Genomic DNA, 19,310 nt, shown 5'->3' on the forward strand with positions numbered 1-19,310 from the left:
ATAAAATAACTGATATGCTCATACTCTGTGCCCATCATGTTGCTGCATTGTACTCATATTTGAAGTAGAATGGGTAGTTAGAGTAAATTAGCACAGATCATTCAACAAACAACAGTTAGGGAAAGACCTCCCTAACCAACATTTTACATGTGGATAAGCAAAGGTACCTCTAGTGAGAGGCTGCCCTGGGGCTATAGACAGTGAGCCGCAGAGTAAGTGTGAGGGATCCTCGGGCAGTGATGGGTTCTGGAGGTGTTTATTCTGCAGTGACTGGGATCTGTCTGTGAAGCTGCCTGATGTCCAGCGTGACTTACGCTTTTGTCAGGGCTGGAACCATGTGCTCTTTTTCCTTCTGCCCAGTAAGTGTTTAAAAACACGTTTCAGTTACTAAAACATATTACCAGAAAGTATCGCTGCCTGCCATAATGATGTTAAGTGCTTGCCTTGCTTGAGATGAGTTTATGGACAACCCACAGTTCATGTGTGAACACCCAGTCCACATTGTCTGAAACAAAGCAGTGAGTGCGGCTGCCACGTACACCGAGCAACGCCAGCACAGGCTGGAACAACAGTGCCTTTAGGTGCCCAAGAGGGCTGACCTTGGAGAAGTTAATTATAATACTTTTATCTGTCTATATCATATTATACGTCCATTAATCTATCTACATAAACTTCTGTGGTGCTTTTTGATTGGTTGAATATCTTTATTCTGCATGCATCTTATTGAAGAGCATTGCTGTATGAGTGCTCAGGACTGGCCTCTTTCCAATCCCCTGTAAGAGATTTGAAGGTGAAGTTGCCTTTTCTGGTGACAAGGTTGGAAAGCATCGTTGAGGCTTATTTATGATAAATAATATCAGTAGGGAGGCGGTTAATCTCTCCCATACCCCAGTGACACGAAGCAGAGTTTGGTTTTTGGCTGGTGTGCAGTGCTGGCCCTTTCTGCTGCCTGGCCCGGGGGAAGCAGGGCGGCTGCTGGGTGAGTCCCAGGGGAGCGCGGGTGCAGGTTTGCGTTCAGAACTAAGGTTAAGCCTCATACTTGCATTCCATGGCTGTACGAAGGGGTTTGCACCTTCACGTGAACGTTGGGCTGAGGAAGTTCTCTAGTTTAGCAAATTTGGACACGGGGGGCGGGTCTTGTCCCAGGGGAGCAGCAGCACTGTGAGCTGGAGAGGGACTTTTCTGTCTGAAGAATAGTTTCTTTTTTATAGAGCAGGTCAGAGAATGCTGCTGCTTTTCTCTCCTCTCAAATGCATTTTACAAAGCTAGTAGAATCTCTTATGAAGGTCCATGTGTGATCAGACATAAGCATCTGAGTTTTGACATTTTTTTGTGTGTGTTTTTCCTTTCCTGCCTGTGTTTTCCCTTGTTTGCATGCTTGTTTTTTCCTCAATGGAAGAAAGAGACAAATAATTTTGTTCTATAAAAGATGCCCAATTTTTAGGCAATATTGCTTTTGAAAAAAAGGCTGTTTTAATAGTCTTTCATGGAAAGCCTTTATCATTTCCAAGTATGTTCTAGCACAGTGGGATAGGGCTGCTACATGACTGCTGTGATTATTTCAGAAATCCTTTAGGTAGCACCTGTAAGAACCAGAGCTGATTTAATACCCACCATGCCAGGTAGACTGGCTGGGCCAGTGAGTCTGCAGATAAACATGTGGTTTTGGCTCACTGTCATCTCTGTCATTTATTGTCTGTGTTAAAAGTAATTTCTTATGTAGGTGTTTGCTCCAAGATAGACATCTTTGACAAGGTATCAAGTCTGTTTGAAGCCTTAAAAGTATTCACAAAAATATCATGTCCTGACCAAAGTATTCTCAGGCAAGGATTTGTATAAGGCCATAGTTACAGTTGGGGACCAAAAAAGGCCAATTACATGGAAGTTGTGTGTATTATACAAATATGTACCTTTATATAAGCATATACATAAAAATAAGGATGCTGCCCCTGGACACGGCTGTGGTCCCCTGGGTGCAAGGAGCAGCCTGTCAGGACACGTCCCAGTGCTGAGCCCCAGCCCCCTGGCAGCTCTGCCGTGGTTCAGACTTGGTTCGTACTCGTTATTTTACCATCCCCAAGCACGGAGCTGGAAAGTGTCAGCGTGATCACAGCCCCCAACACAGCGTTGCAGGCAGCAGGAGAGCTCCCAGCTACAGTACTTTAAGGAAGTTTAAAGAAAACCTTAGATGATATCTGGCAATCCTTAGTGGGATGATTTACAGCAGCTGACTGGGGGGGTGGGGATGGGGAAGAGTTAAATGTGTTTCTGTAGATCAGCTTTTCCTTAACAAAGGAGCTCACCAGCTGGGGATATTTTGTCCTCCTTGTGTGTTGCCTCCTAAACCCAATGGGATTTAGTGGTTAGCTGACTCAAAAAAAACAATGTGTAGGAGCAGCAAACTCATCTTTTCTCCTACAGAAGACAGTATCTTCTGTCTCAGAAAAAAGTGTAGCTAGGTTTGCAAACCTGTACAGAGAGTTTAATTCCTTCTTGACCCCTCTAACGTGTGCCTTGAAGTGCAATATTTTGTTGACCTCATTACTTCATCTTGCATAACTATCTATGCTCACAGTTATACAATTATCCAGTCCTCTTGAAATTCTGCATCTACAGGACTGCCTTCAATAGCCATAATAATTTTATAATCCTTTGGAGAACAGCAAGGTTAGGAGATTAATGCAGAATTTGATGGTGAACTATTTTAAATAACTCAGTAAATTATCTCAACAAGGACATAGAACAGAAATAAAACACCCCTCAGCTATTCTGATTTTATTTTTTTTTTTAAATGTTGCTTATTTCTTGAGTTCTGGTTCAGTCTTGTCTTTCCTCCTCTGTAACCTTTCTACACCAGTAAGATTATGATGTAACTTGCTTCTAATCTCCTAAAATATAGGACCTGACATTTATATAGAGTTGTTGCTGTGGCTGAGATGTGAAACCCAGCACCCTCCAAGAGACAGTGTCTCTCTGCAGAGTGCCTGCTGTACCCCTCAGGAAGCACACAGGGCAGACTTTGACAAAGATGCCATGAAAATCAGTACCTTGTTATGAAATAAAATGGGACGGATACATGAAAGAACAGATTTGCAGTGTAAGACGTTGAGGACTTAAATAAAAAGCAGGAAAGTATTGATGACAGTGGTCAATGCATGAGCTGTGGGGATGGATGTCTCATCACCACCCTCCTTAGGCCATCTGGCTTGGTCTGGAAATCAGGGGTGGGTGGTCCCTGAGCCCCTGTGCACGAGTAAGTCCCTGGGTTGGGATTGGACTACATTCTAGGAAGCAGAATAAACTGTGCTCCCTCATCAGGCTGGGAAACAGATTCTCAGGCTCTTTGCGAGAACTGTCAGTGCTGAATGAATCAAGAAATGGGGGAGGTGGCGGTGAGCAGTAGTGGTGGTTTGGCACAGGTCAGTGGTTGAGGCAGGGAGGAAGCCTGACGTAGTGGGTACCTCTTAGTCTGGCAGTGGGAAATGGAAGTAGAGATATTTTTTTTCTGAGCTCTCGTCATGGCATGCTGGCAAAGACCAGTCCATTCTCAGTGCCCTACCAAGTGGAAAATACTGCAATTTTCGGTATATTTATCAGCAGAAACATAGAAATTTAGCAGATGGTGGGAAGTCATCATTCTCAGATCATATGGTCAGATTATTAACTGGAAGAGATCGGCTCTGAAACCAGTGATGTTACACCAACATACAACAGCCAAAATAACTGACTAATTAAAAGTCACAGGCTGGAAACAGTTTTAGTTTTGGGTGGTTTTTTTTCTCTCCTTAAGGCTGAATCTATAACCTGATGCAGCTCTCCCACTTGATGTATATGGTGTGCACGATACCTAAAATATAAAACATTGAGGCAGCCATTTGTAGGCAGCTTACCCTTTTCAGTCAAGCCAATTATGGTGATGTGTTCCGAGAAGCCCCACACTGTAATGCGCGGCCTTTGAATCTCCGAGGGCTCCGCTGGCAGCTGAAAGTGGGGAATTGCACTGGGTGCCTCAGCCAGGGCAGCTCTGGGTCAGGGCTGGGGAGTAACTGGCTTTCTGATGGAGTGGCACTTTAAAAGCATGCGGGGGAGAAGTTGGAAATATCAAGGGATGCTGTCCTGAGTTAGTGATTCTTTCTTTGGAGTTATGGTGTTCTAAATCATTTTTTCCTATGCCTTGATTAAAATAGAAGGAAATAAGGCAACAGGAGTTGCAGAGAAAAAAGTGTGGATATTTCACTGGAATACACAGAAGCAATCTTTACATTTTAGGGTTATTTTTCATTCAGAGTCTCCCAGCAACCTTAGAGGAATTCATAAAACATCTTAGTTTTTTCTGCGTTTTCATTTTTCTCCCCAAATGTGCTCTTTTAGTTGTGTTTTGTGTCACAGCTCCTTCAGATGGGGAGGACCGATCTCTCATTGCGGATATGTAAGCAGGAATGTTCTCTCATCTCTCTTCTTGTTGAGGCAGGTATTAACGGGTTGCGTGCTGTTTTCTTGTACAGCTGTGGTGAGTTATTTTTTGAGCTTCAATTGAAATACATGCTTAGATCTCACAGAGGAGAGTCATACCAGTTCACATCAGTGGAATCACAGGGGGAATCTTGCGAGATGTCTTGTAAGTTTTTCTGTTTCTGACTCATCTCAGAGAGATCTACCCCACTGTGTGTTCCTAAAAAAAAATAAATAGGAGGGAGATGTGCAGGTATCAGAGGGCTGCCAGCCTAGCGTGGTTACAGCTGGATGAATAGTGAGAACTGGCACCAGGCTGGCATGCTGGAAGGCAGTCCCGCAGCGGGAACAGACGGGCGATGGGCCGGCCAGCATCCCTGTGCTGACGGGTGAAAGCTGTCAGCAATCTCCCTGCAGTCTTGCTGAGTGTGGCATTAATAAAAGGCTGGAATGGCCAAATGTTTCTTTGCCGCCCTTCATTGCTCCTCGTGCCAACAAGTAAGGAGGGGGGTGTGTGTAGATGTGAGAAAGGTGGTGATTTAACTTGTTGCAAGGAAATGGGGGGGAAGATGAAGCTTGAGGGCAAGGTGTAGGGAATGAAATGCGGGTTTTGTCCACAGCTGTTGGCAAAAAATTTGAGCCACTCTGTGCGTTGAATGGTTAAGATTTCTATGCAAAAAGGCACAGGGTCAGAAAGCCTGTTGAATGAGCATAGCTGCTGGTGTGTTACTGACGGCAGTTGAAGGGGCTGAGACCAGGGCTGTAGTGAGTGGCAGCTGAGTCTCTTTCCATATGCCAGAGGTCTACAGAGTAGATAATAAAAGAAGATATATTTTCCAGGTTGTCTTAAAGCTGTTAGATCCTGCCTGTCTTGCTGCAGTGTGCTAAGGACTTGTCAAAGCATCTGCTCTGGTCAGTAAGTGCGGAGAGGAGACCTGGGAAAACCCAACGCCCTGGCTTATCGGTAGAAATTGTAGTTTGTTTTGCAGTTGCTGCTGTGCCCAGTTCTCCTCCGTGGTGCTGGAAATGCCAGGTATCAGATACCACCTCTGCTGTTACAAAGATGTATGATGGCAGTAGCTTGGCCTAGACAATTAAATTTGTCTCGGTAAATCTTTGGTTGAATTTCCTTCGCTTCATAACTGGAAATGAAAACCTGTTTGGTGGTAAGAATTCTTCAGGTCAGAAGCGGTTGGTGGCAGCTGGATGAGGTCACACCACCAGACCTATTTTGAAGATGACTAACTTCTTCACCAGCTTTTCTATGGATGTTTGAAGGGCTGCTGGTACTACCAAAGGTATTATTTAAGCTTTAAAGAGTTAATGTATGCCTTCCCAAACCTCAGTTATTGCTCCTGCCTCTCCCTTGCCAGCACAACCTGACCTAAAGGCATCAGAATTCTGCTGCTTTAACTCTCTTCCCGTGTAAGACAGTAAAATATCTCCACGGCAGATACAAATACATCAGTATAGTCACATTTCTGGAAGTATATTTGTTCTCATGCCAGAGACTGTTGAGCTCAACTGCTCTAAGTCACATTTACACTAGGGTAGTGGTACTCGCTGCTGATTTAACTTTTGTTAGCTTTAAAAAAGAGAGATTACGTTCCTTGTGTAATCATGCTTTTTGACATAGACTAGGCCTGAATAATCTGTCTTTTGGGATGGAAAAATAGCATCAGTATAATGAATGACAAGCAGCTTTCAGACAGTGAATCCAGCTTGTTTTCAACACATTCTCACATATATTTCTAAGATTTGCATAGTACATTTTGGATTGTTGTTTCTTACTTCCCCTTTTGCTTTTTAATCTCTATGATACCCTCATCTCTCTTTCACTGTCCTTGCGTCACACCTGGACAACGTAGTTATTTCCAGTCCAGCGGGTTGTATGTATCAGGGACACATCCAAGAAGAAAAGCAATTTTCTTGTCCCTATGTGGTCCCTATCCCTATCAGTGAGTCCCTGCTATGGTGTACCACGTGAAGCAGCTCATGCTCACCATCTTAGTGATGTGAGGAGGGGGATGATAATAGGTGTCAGAAGTGATGAGTATCAAAACATATCCAAAAGCTAGAAAGTAATACAAGTTTCCTTTAGCAGGTACAGTGAGACCTTGGATCCTGTGCCAAACCAGTGATACTTGGTGACAATTAGAACTTCCCCCAAAATACTCATTTTACTTTCTGTAGCTTAAGCTACTAAGTGTTGGTTTGAGATTTCATTGAAACTCCAAAACAGAGCTTAGCTGAAATGGTGGAATTGAACCAATTAGCTTAAACTGTGAATTTTATGTAGTTCAGATTCGAAAAATGTGCTGGTCTCCTGGGATCTGTTGAAACTTGAGAATTCGCATACTTAGGCAATCTTCACTTATTCAGTTGGCTGAAAAAGCAGGTAGATGCGACTTTCTGCTATAGAAGTTAATGGATTTTTCATTTCACCGTGACAACTGAAAGCAGATTTCAGAAAATGCACTAGTAACTTGTTTCCTGATGGGGCCGAAGCCGCGTCAGGGTGCTGTCTGTGTCAAATGACCAAGCATGCCACACATTTGATAAATAACGGAAATGTGCACCTCCCGGGCGTGCTGCGACGCGGGCGTCCCGTGGGCAGGGCGCGGGAGCCACGGGGCTGGCGTGGGGCTGGGTTGTGGGGCTCTGCCCGGGGAGTGGGTGGCCGGGCAGGCAGCCGGTGACATGTGGTGCTGGGGGGGACTCCAGTTCCACCCTGGTAGCTCCCTGCCTTTCCAGCTGTACTTCAGCTCTGCCGCTCCAAGCCCCTTGAAGACAGCCTTTCATCTGATATTTCTTTCTTTTTTTTCTTTTTTCTCTGATAGCTTAGTGGACAGAGCAGCATCACCTTTACAATATCCTTTTCTGTAGTAGTTACACACAAAAACTCTGTTATATCTTACAGCTAGAAAAGATGTCTTAGCTTAATGAATGCAGCCTCCCATCACTTGCTCACGTCTCTTGCAGTAATGGTGTTGTACTCCTTTTCATTAACTTATAAAAATAAGTGATTGCTGAAGTTTTGTGCAGAGCCAGTGCTTGTCTGCATGGCTGCTGTGCCATCGCTACCGTGGCTGGCTTAGCCCTGACCCTGCAAGGCCAGTGGTGCTCTGAACTGGAGCTGTAAATCCCACCAGACCGCAGCAAGGAGGAGCGCGGTGGTTTCTACTCTAGCGAGCTCTCAACAGCGAGGAACTTCTCACGCTCTTGGACTAAGGTCGCCTCCCATGGAAGGATCTTTCTGCAGGGCTTTTGCAGCCTGGCAAGGAGGAATGTTAATGGCTAGGCTGGAAATGAATTTAATGGCAGTCCTTCACTTTGTACCTGGGTCCAGGATGGTGGGAACACCACTTTGCTGCTTATGGTGGAAAATTTAAATACATTGAGACTGGTAATCTCATGTTACTTCTAAGCAGTAAAGTGGGGCTCTTATTCCTAAATCAGAATCAAACCTGCCAATGTTTCATTTTGCCTATTAGACTTTTTTGGATGCTCAGGATGGTGCGAAGAAATGATGCAAGTTGGCAAGTGGAAGAATGATATTGAATTGCTGGTATGGTAGTGTTACAGGAGTTATGTCGGGTGGTCAAACTGGTTTTCAGTATCTTTGTGCAAGTTATGTAAAGTTTAGTAAACTGTAATTTTGTATAGGCACTCATAAATATTTACATAGTTCTCTTGTTTTGTAAATAAAGTGAAGAAACAAATGGGGATTTTTTAAGAGATGGCTCTATTTCAGCAACAGATTAGCTGTTTATGTATCTTAGCATTTATTTATTAAAAAGCTTATGGTTAAGACAAGATATGGCCATAATGGATCAGATTTTTCTGAAGAACAGCAGTAATCTGTTTATTTGCATCACAAATCATATCAAGTATTTTTTTCTCATTATTTGCACATGCAATTGCCATGAACAAACAGCAGAACTTCTTGTGTTGACACAGGAGCTGCAGAGATGCTCACATTTTTGCATGATCATTTCAGGTACATTCTGAAATGGTTTTCCTGACTTTGTAAGGTCACTTTGGCTATGCAGAGGATTATATAAATCTGAACTTTTATTGTGACAAACCTTTGTTCACAGCTCAAACAAAACTTTGGAATAGTTTCTCAGAAGTAACTTGCAAGAGAGCTGTAGTAATTGAGGTCAGATGAGCCGTACGTTTGATGAACAGCGTGCTAAGGGCTGCATTAAGTGGTTAGCTTCCATCTGGAGATGAGGTTTTATAGCAAGCCTTTGTTGCTGAATAATTAACTGCGCACTTGCCTCTGATGGTCACTGTTTTGGAGAAATGGTTCTTGCCTTCTGAATGGACTTAAGTGGTTTTTCTTCTAAAAGAAATGTTTTGATGAGCTGCTTTTATATTTCATAAAGACTTTTTTCCCTGCTCCTTGGCAGCTAGCTAGCTTGGGGGGAGGGATAAGTTTTGATTAAAAACTCTGTGAAAGCACATGGAAGGAGTAGTTCTGGCTGCCTGGGAGCTGGTGTTGCTAATGAACCAACTGGTGCAGCTGACAGAGGATAAACTACCTGATTTTTCATCATCATCTTGTTCTTCTGTGAGGGAAACAGGTTGATGGTTTGTAGGTAAGGCAAGATTCATTCCTTGCTTTGCATGCAGCCAGGCCGCTCTGGGGACACACGCCTGCCCCTGTCGCTGGGTTCCCCGCATGTCTGCTCCTGAACGCAGCCCCTTGGAAGCCTTCGTGCAGCTAACGCTCATCTTCTCCTTTTAGCTTGTCTTTCTCACATGCAGAACACGAGACTTTTAGATTTATCTGCCTTGCCATTCTTTATGCAGTGTGACTTGGTGTCTCAAATGAAATCCCTTGCTCATTCCCTTTCTGAAATGCTGGCTGTGTTGGGGGGGTGTGGGGATGCGTGCATGCATGCAAAGTCAGGCAAAATTTATAAGTTTTCCTTGCTTTATCGTTGCTGTGGGAATTGCAGGAGGAGAAACGCAAGAAAATGTGTTGTACTGCAGCAGGCTGCGATGCTGGAAATCTTTCATTTGATAGTAATCATGGGGTTATTTAACCCATCTGATCAAATAAGTGTAGTTGTTTGTTCTACAGTTTAGTGTACAAGCATGCTTTGTATCCTGTGAGCTTGGTGTTCTGTTCACTGCCTGTTTTCTTCTCAGCCTTGTTTCTAGATTTTCTTAGATTTTCTCAGTAACAAGATACCAAGCTTTCAGGTTACGTAATGTTCTTCATGTTCCAACATTATTTTTTGCTGAGTTTTTTTTATACTTGGTAGACAGGCAATGTGACAGTTTTACCTGTAAGGAAGTCTTGATCTCAGAAAATTCTGATGTTAAAAATTATCTCCTGAATGAAAGAGCTGGGCAACAATTAATATGAAATTAAGGAAAGAAACAAGCCAGTTAAGTGTACGTAGTAATAAATGAGATAAGTTATGGCACGAGATGATATGCCGCTGAACAGTCCCTCTTTGTAACAGTCACTTAATATGAGTAAATAAAATGAGCTTCAGGAGAGATCTGTGCACTTTCTTAAAGTGATAGATTAAATTTTGCTAGAAAATCCCCAAAGGTAATTTTTACATCTGTTATTTATTCATGTAGTAACGATGACAGGTGAATTTAAAAGAGCAAAAAGCAAATCAATTCCTTCTTTTCCAGTCCAGCCTACCTTTCCTTATGCTTGTTCATGCAGTTCTAGTAACTACAGGTCTGTGAGGGACTATGAATAGTCATCTCTGGTGTTTGGTGGTGTCATCTTTGCCCTTTCATTTCCAAGACAAATCATACTTTAAGTGAGAGAGGAAGATTAATGCTGTCATAATTTGTATTGATAGTTGTGGCTGAGGCACACAGTAACAGAAAAACTCTGCGGCAGGACCTGTCAGAGGAGTCTGTTCACGGCAGCCACACCAGGATCTTGCTCCGCGAGGCGATGGGGAAGGTACTTGGCGGAGCTACAGGTCCAGAGTTCGGGTATAAGGCTCCCTGTCAGCTTCACTTGTCAAAAATTGCTAGAAGCTGGAACCTGCAGAAAGCAATTGGGTTATTGATTATTTCATAGCACAGCTAAGTTAAACAGCTTTCCAGCTGTTTGTTCAATATTAATGATTCACTTCATCTACACAGGCATGGCACTGCTTCAGAGTAATTTAATTTTTTTGATTTAAGGAATGTTTTCTCTTTTATTAAAAATCCAGGGTATATTTGAATTGTTCAGTCAGTGTCCTCTTAAGTAGTTAACATATTGCTCTCTGTGTGGGGAAACCTCATATGAGTGACAAGGCATCGCCCACCAGAAATACTCCTGTTGGCTCTCAGTACAAACACCACCAGCCAGCCTGGCGACAGCAGCTCCGCTGTTTCCTGTGGCACCTGCGAGGGAAGAGGATTGTCTTAAACGCTTGAAGCCCCAAACCCCACGCAGCTGTGCCCAGTGCTGGCCTTTAAAAGACAGTCTGCGGAGCCTCTCACAGGGTTTAGTGGTTTGTTTTTGTTTTTGTTTTGTTTTGTTTTTGTTTTTTTGTTTTGTTTTGGTTTTGGGTTTTTTTGTGGTTTTGGTTTGGTTTGGTTTGGTTTTGGTTTTGGTTTTTTGCTATGGCTGCCGAGCCAGGAGGAAGGGACTGTTACTTTTTCTTCTTTGAAACTCTATTGCTTGTTGGGTTTGCTGCATAATAAACCGCACTGCCATTCCCACGAGCAACACAGGACTAGAATATTTGTGTTTGAAATACGGGTTCTGCTGCCTGTAGTGCGGTGGCTCTTTGAATTTTTAGAAGCTGTCGGTGTTGGAAGCCTATAGGATTTTTAGTAGTTTTCACAGTATACAGGAAGATATTTTGATCTCTGTGACTAGTTCAGGGCCATACAAATGAGTTATCACCTGTGAACTCTCATTAACTTTCCAAACAGAATTGCGTTTTATACATTTCACTGTCCAATGAAATTCTTTGGCTCTCCTGAAGGGAGCAGCTTAAGCCAGCTGAGTCTCTTTTGGAAACCAGCTCAATTCCTGACACGAGCGTATCAAATACTTACAGTAAGACTTTGCAGTTTCTGTTGTCCTCTTACTAACCCAGGCTCAGTAGTGGTGCAACTACTGATTTTCAGCACTGCCTGGTTAAGCTGGAGGGGTGGGGGGAGTAAGCCAACAAATGGGGGGGGGAAATCAGCCTGCTGGTCAAATTGAAGTGAAGATTGTAACAAACACATGAATGTGAAGTGCATGAAATGAATGGTACATCAGGCTGTCTGCTTTAATTCACTGAACAGACCCAACCTCATGCAAACAGTCACTGCAGACGTCTGCTTGTGTTACTTGTTCTTTTCATTAGCCACTGAAGGGCAGGGGACAAGGGGGGAGGTTCTAGCCCTTCAATGTTCTTTGTGGCAGAAATAATTAAAATCTGTTTCTGATCTCTGGAGGCCTTCAAGATAAGGATGCAACTCTTTTACCTTTTTGTGCAAGCAGGCAAGCCCAAAACTGGAGACTTACATGAGTATCATCATGTCTGGGAAGATAATTTTCATTGTCAAAAATGGGTAGGGAAGATCAGAAGTATTTTCTGGTCAACAAGAGAATAGCCTACCTAGGTGCCACACACTGGAACCAAGATAAGACCCTGAGCTGCCTGTGTCTGGGGGTCCTGCCATAGCAGAGAAACAATGAGATATGACTGAGTGTTTCCACTGGTCGAGGAAAGCAATAAAACCGTGCTCCCTGCCAACATGGTACAATGCAAATAATCCCTCCTGGCAGCAAATGCGGAGATCAGTATGACTCTGTGCTGCTTAGATACAGGAAGGTATTTGCAAAGGCTAATTTCAGCCTGGTGAGGCTCATTTCTCCAGGGGCCTCTGTAAAGAGAGTAGAGAATGAGCAGCCCCTCTGGAGAGGGGCAGAGAGCAGGAGCCCAATTTAGGTGGTGTGAATCACCCTCCAGTGCCAGGCTCTGACCGTCGGCTGCGGAGGAGTCTGGAGAGAACCTCCTTGTTAGGCTAGAGAAAACCTCTGTGAATACCCTTCTGTCTCTTAGAAAAAATCCACCATGCCTGGATCCATATCTGTTCCATATGTAAAATGGAGCTATTCAAACACATTTAACCTGCTATTATATTATCTTCATAGCAGCTGGTCAACAGAGGCATGGCTGCCTGCCTCTCGTGTCAGCTTCTGTAGGCTGACCTTCAGCCCAAGTGATAGAGATGTGTGCTGTGGTGTGCAGATCCGCCTTGGGTCATGTGGAATGGGATTTTTTTCTTCTTTTAGGAAAAGAGGAAATCTCATGCAATACACTGTGATCAGTCACTTTGTTTTTTGTTTTTTTTTTTAAGTACATCAAGCACTCTGAAGTAGATGGACAGAATGAATAAGTGTTTGTGCACTTTTTCCCCTTGTGAGCCTGCATTATGACACAGCCTACAGTTACACAGTTACACAGTATTTTTTCCACAGGGCGCCATTCAGTGACTGGCAGCTCGAGCTTGTTCAGTATGTCTCTTTGTGCTCATCTCTTGGCACACGTGCCCCCACGCTGGTCTCTGCACATCCTCTGCTCTCAGCAGCGTGCCGCTGTGCCTCCTCGGCAGCCTCCCTGCCTGTGTGCACGAGAGGCTCTCGCTGCACCCAGCACACGCGCGGGAACTGCGTCCGAGCCCTTCAGCAGCCAGAAAAATAGTAGATGGTGTCATAAATCTGTGAGTACATTACATCATCAATAACATTGCATATATATTTGTGAGCAGACAAAGAGTTCAGCTGACAGTAACATGTTTTTGCAGTAACTTAATTTCATTGTAAAATCCACTGTATATTTAGACAGTAATTAAAAATGTTATTTAAAGCCTAATATTGAGTATGTCATTTGAATATTGGACATGATTAACTCAGACAGCTGCCTCTGGCCTTTTATTGCTCACCCATGGGAAATACAAACTCTGTTTGTCTTATGCAGAATCCAGGCTTGACTCTGTCACTTGCCTTTGCTTAGGGCAAATGCCTTTCTATGGTTCCTAATGAAGAGGAGGCACAGACAGCTGTCAGACATCACTCTCTGCTAGCTCACCCCACTGGCTGTAATGTCAGTAAATTTCTAGAGTTGTTTTGACTCCCAACATCCAGCCAAGAATCCAGCTTTCAGATTCTAATGTCAATGGCAGGTTTAGAAGCCTGAAGGGGTTTTACAGCATGGAAGTATGACCTTTTTTATATATCAAAGTGAATGTTTATGGACTCGTTTTCTGTTGTTGTTGCGGGTTTTTTTTAACTTCCACTCCCTTCACCAGCCCCCATATATGACACCTTTTGCTGGTACCTATCCTGTGGCTCTGAAGTCAAGTTCCTTCTGTCTTCCCTGGAGGTGTTACTGCAGATGCCTACCTCTGTGCTCACATGTATGGCCTACCAGCTCTGCTTCTTTCTCAAAACTCCCCAGAATAGGATGGTATTTTGCAAACTCCATTAGAATGTGAATATACACTATGTGGAGAACGTCTGTTCCTTGGTGGTTTGCAGTTACTGTATGCGTTTGTACGTGTCCTCTCAAAGAGCTCGGATGGACCCTTGGCAGGCCAGTTGCCCATTTGCCTTGTCCCCGCTCTTGGTGTCAGTCCCATCGCTAACCCTGATGGCTTTGACTGCCCGTGTGTGCTTCAAAACGCTCACAAACCTGCACCACCACATTTTACTTACCAGTACGGCAGGACTTTCCCCTTTACTTCTAGAAAAGGGTTAATTGAGCATATTGGCAAGCCTTCTTTCGGAGGGAGAGGGAGGGCAGTTAACCTCATTTGCCCAGCCTGTGTTGGGCAGCCTGATGTCAGGGAGAGGCATCCTGCCTGTAGTTCCCTGAGGAGGTGTCCCTGCAAAACTCAGCAGCTCTTGGCCCAGAGTACTCTGCTTTCAAGATCTGCCTTCGTAGCGGTATCAGAATAAATTCAACAGGGCATCTCCTGCAACAATAAAGATGAATAGAGCTGGCAGGAAGAATTTTGACACCTGCGATATTTCTCTCACATTATTTTGTAGCTTTAATCCCAAGAAGGAAACTAAATGGGCAATTTCGTGATGATTTGTGGAGTTGAAAGTTGCACCTCCATAGTCTCTGCCCTGGGGGATATTTCTAGGGTAGCGAACATAGAGCAGTCTCAGCACGCGCTGTCTGCAATACCCCATAGTAACGCAGAAATTTATCTCTTGTATTTATTGGTGCTAAGTGGGAGCCTCAGCACTTGGGGAGACTGGCAGCCTTCTCTCATGGTATGCCGAGAGGGGCAGAAGGGAGAGTCTTCAGAAACTCCTTCAGCGGGAATCACTTGCACCCACTGTGCTCCAGCGTGCAGAGAGGAGGTAGCCGGCTTCTGAGGGCACAGTACAGAATTGCTCTCTGGGAGGAGGGTTTCAAATCAGCTGGATTTTGCATTTTATGAGACAGAAAGAATTATAGTCTAGAGCATAATGGTGTGTGGGATGGGATCTGCCTGCCTGGATCATAGTGCATCTCTGCTTTGTATGGCCCCAAGCATCTCTTACCTCTCTGCGTGTGTCCTATGTCAGTAGGATACCTACTTGCAGCGAAGGTGACTGCTGCAGGTATTGCATCTGTCCAGAGCATGTTTGGAGCATGTTAACCCTGCGTGCTGCTGGAAATGGTGGAGGAAACTATGGTTTTTGCAAGCTGAGGATGGTGCTTGGCAGACCTGATGGTATCTTTTCCAGAATGTCAGATGTTGTGAGGGCAATGCGATGCCTTAAGCGGGCAGGGGTGGCTTTGCATCGCAGACTCGTGGTGAGTTCCGAGGCCTGCTGGGTTTGGGGGGCAGCTTGGCTGACGGGCTCGGGACTGGCAGCGGTGGAGGAGAGGCAGCGAGCCGGTGCCTTGGTAGGGACCGTGCCGTGGCCTCAGGCAGGGAACTCGGGAATAGCACCATCTCCCGCCAGCACGGCGCACGCTGCAACCCACAGCTGGTAGAGCAGGAGAGGTGCTGCCCTTGGCAGGACCTGTGGAAGGAGCGTGGGAAGCTTGGCTCGGCCGTCCCCTGCGCAGGGGCAGGGCAGGGAAACCCTCGAGGGTCCTGAAGGGATGGCGGGAGAGTCCGCTCCGTCTCCCGCAGCACTGCAAGAGCCTCTGCTGCTCCTGGGAGGAGTTTCCTTGGTGAGGCTTGTATTCAGTAACCACAGAGACGACTAAAGATGTGCCTGTGCCTTTTAAAAAAGTGTATGTTTTTCAAAACTTTTTCCTCACAGAATCTTTTTTCAGTTTTCAAATGCGATAGGTAAAAAAAAGAGTTCCAGACACATTTTCATATCAGAAACTTGAGTTAAACACCCTATTTCTCTGTGCAGTAATGACTAACTAGTTGAAAATAATTGCTGCTTTTTTAGAGTATCTGTGTTGGTAAATTTAGGCTTTTTTGATCATAACATTTCACTGAACTATGTGAATTTCAGGTGTGAAAAAAGAAAAAATGAAAATCTGTTTGAGTTTTCTCCCTTAAAATTAACTAAGGCTGTAACCTTGCATTACTCTACCCAATGAAAAATTAACATCATCTTTAGCAACTTTTAAACAGATGGGAAAATACTGTTCGTCGTCAGTAAAACAAGAAAGGTTTTTTTCTTCAGATAATAAAAATCGTCTTTAAATGCAACAGCAGTAATTTAGGGTTATCTGCACCCTATAACACGGTTAATCAAGAAACCCACTTAAGTGCGTAACCTTTATAAAAAAATGCTATTTGTGGTATAATCTTATACTGTTGGATTATAGAGATTTAATAAAAAGTTTATTCTCACTCCAGAAGAAAAGCACTTCCACATTGAGATGAAACAGAAATAGTTCAGAGGGAAGTATTGTTTACTGAAACTGTTATAAAGAAAAAGGCAGTATGGGGATCCTGTGTCCTCCTCCTCAGTGTTCAGTCTAGCACAGCATTTATTTACATGTGCTGATATTTAACACACACATGCCATAATGTTAATCTGAATTAGGAAATACTCCTTTGCCTTGTGGTGCTTTTTTATTGCCTATAAAAATTATTTATTTAAAAAACCCCAACATATTTCTCTGATATAGCTGGAAAAGTCTGACTTCCAAAGGTGACACCTTTCCCTCTACATTTTACTTTTGCTGTGCTGAGCTACTGTTTTTTAGCCTCAGGAGTGGCGAAGTATGTTTCAGAGCTGCAATCTGTGGTTTGGAAATCCCTTTCGGGGGGGATATGATCACATTGCTTCTGAAAATCTGTCAGGTTGTGAGCACGTCACGGGGTGAGAAAAATCAATGTCAGAGTTAGTGTGGAGGTGCCCTGGGAAGCCTGCGGAGCCGGAGCGCTGCCTGGCCTTCGCCCCGCGGCGCTGGGGACGTGCTGTCCGGACACCGGCTGAAGGAGGAAGGTGGTGGAAGGTCTTTGGGTTATTTTTCCCTTCCTAATTAAATGTGTTTTGTTTTAGAAACAAAACCTAAAAATGCAGAGAAAGAAACAGTTCTACTGCAACAAATTTGAGTCTGTCCTGTCAGCTGGGCTTTTGCTCAAAGAGCGGGGATGAAGTCAGGCCTGTGAGAGCAGCCCCATGTTCATGCAGAAGGAGGGTCTTCTGGGTCGAAGCTCTTCTATTTCTTTTTTCTCATCTCTCCCCTACGATGCCTGTCTCCTCTCTCGCTTGCTTTCCTTGCCCTTTTCAATACCTACTGCATCTGAACAGCAGCAGCAGTGAGGAGGAAGGTTGCATGGGCGATGCGTGCTTCTCCATCCTCTAACAGGCTGCAGCCAGTTAGAACAAAATGCAGACAAAGGGGGATTTGCATTGGCAGACCACACATTCTGTCTTTGCACAGCTTTCAAGCAAAATGAAAGAAGCAAATCTGGCTTACGAAGCAAGCACAGTAAAATCACAAATACAGATCTCAAAAAACAAACTAGAGAAAACATTTATAAGAAATTGTTTAGGTTTTTGTTCTTGTATTTATTTTTTTTTTTTTTAGTAGCTATTGTTTTAAATATAATGTCCATGGAAGGCTGGAATATAAGCTGACCCAATCATGTAATTAGTCCAAATTCATTAGAAGCGTAAATGATAGGAAGGAGAAAAGAACCAGTAATGATTGAACTAAAGATTCTGTTCTGCAGAGAAGGGCTACAGCAGCCAAGTGCCATATATACCAGCTCGGAAGCAAAGTCACGTGTATCTCAGGGGTGTGTGTTTCCATGGAAATTTTTTATTTCTGGGGAGACTGAAAGTCTTTGTAAGAAATGGAAAAAGTCTTCCGAAAACTATGATTTGAGAATGCTGCTTTGGAATAATAATATAAATACCCCAGAGCCACACAGAGCCTGCTTTGGCGTGGGAGCCAAGTGACATTTCTGTGCACATCTGAAGTGTTTAATTAGAGAAAAGTAAAACCAGATAGAAGAGAAACGTGTTCAGCTACTCCTCTACCGCCTGCCTAAACCATGAAGCAGCTCTTTGTAGTTGATTCACGTGCCTTGAGCTTGGCTTAGGGAAAAGAATTTTCCCATGTTAATATTTAGATTTTCAACCATGTATCAGCTTTTGGAAATAAATATTGATTATTTTCCCAGCTTCTGCTTCATACACGTGATTTCAGCAGTGAGGTGTGTGCTTTTGAAAAGGATTTGTGCTGCACACTACAACTTCTTGATACTTTCTGAAGCTTCTGTGGTACTTTTGCAATCACTGTTGGATTTTATGTGTGCTTTGGGTTCAACGCTTTTATCCCTGGAGCAGTGTAAAGACAGGGATGTCTTGTAAACAACTTCAGAGTGTCAGCCTTTTTCTGCTGTAGATGAAAAACTGTTAAAACGTACAAACGCAGAAGATGTTCCACCTGTGGAGCTGAAGATGAGCATTTTAATTAACATTTAAGAAACCCTTGACTCTGGGGTAGCAGAGCAGGGAAGGAATGGGAAAAGTGTGTTGAATGGTTTTCGAAGTTGATTTCCAGTAACCAGTAAACATCGTGGTACTTAGGAGGCAATTGTATTCCCTGGGTTTTGGCTGCATGGGGGCCATAAGAACTGCAGATGAGAGTTCCCCTCACCTGCCATGCTCAGGGAGCATACATGTTGCTCTAACTGTGGCCACACAAAACAGTATGAATAGGTTTTATACGAAGTAACCTTTAAGATTATTAATATATACAATCCACTGTTAGGTTAATAAATGGCAAGAAGTTGAATTATTGAAGAAGTTAATTGGGTTTAATACTGACTAGTTCCATTAAGGGGCTGTAATAGTCATACTGCAGAAAGAAACGTGTTATAATGAAGAAGGCAAAAGTGCAGGAGATGCACTACATGGAATTCCAGTAAGAAGCCAGTGCTGAGCCCGCAGAGGTGCCTGGTGCGGGTCAGAGGAGGGAGCGTGCCCTGGGCGGGGGACTGCTGTGGTGGGGTCTGCGCGGGCCCTCCTGCCAACCAGGCAAGCCCTTCTGCAAATCATGCTCAGAAATCCGTGTGTGCTGACGGCTGGCAGAGACAGCCAGCAGCAGATGATGCTGGAGAGACCACAGCACCCAGTGCCCACCTTGCCTCCTCCCAGCCAGCCCTGTGTACCGCTGGAGCTGGGAGGGAGAGAGGCAGCACGGGCTGGGGACTGTGTGATGAGGATGGATGTATTTGACCCAACGGGATTTGCTGGGGGGGTGCAGAAAATGTTAATCAAAGTGACTGGGGCAGTTGTCTATCCTCTATGAAGGAAGATGACAACTAGGGAAGGTTGTGGATGGCTGAGGAAATGTTGTTATTATTACACTCGTGTTAAAGAAAAGGAAGGAGGAAGCCCAGGGGTACAGGGGGCCAGGCAGCCTTGCCTCAGTCCCTGCAGGGAGCATGTCCTC

At 44.2% G+C, this 19,310-nt stretch overlaps 1 protein-coding gene across 4 annotated transcripts in view; it reads left to right on the forward strand.

Annotated features, from left to right (window-relative positions):
- The window catches only part of KCNIP1 (potassium voltage-gated channel interacting protein 1), a 445,272-nt gene that overhangs the window by 115,052 nt on the left and 310,910 nt on the right, over window positions 1-19,310 (forward strand). The window contains exon 1 of one of the 4 annotated variants that reach the window (XM_032992707.2): window positions 8,995-9,056. The exons of 2 other annotated variants lie outside the window; for them this stretch is intronic. The gene's annotated coding sequence lies outside the window, so the exon portion shown is untranslated. Of the gene's footprint in view, window positions 1-8,994; window positions 9,057-13,107; window positions 13,150-19,310 lie in introns of those variants that run through there. One more of the 4 variants, XM_032992705.2, reaches the window with a different exon arrangement.

This window comes from Tyto alba, unplaced genomic scaffold (assembly GCF_018691265.1).
Source record: "Tyto alba isolate M040663 unplaced genomic scaffold, T.alba_DEE_v4.0 Super-Scaffold_17, whole genome shotgun sequence".
NCBI lineage: Eukaryota > Metazoa > Chordata > Aves > Strigiformes > Tytonidae > Tyto > Tyto alba.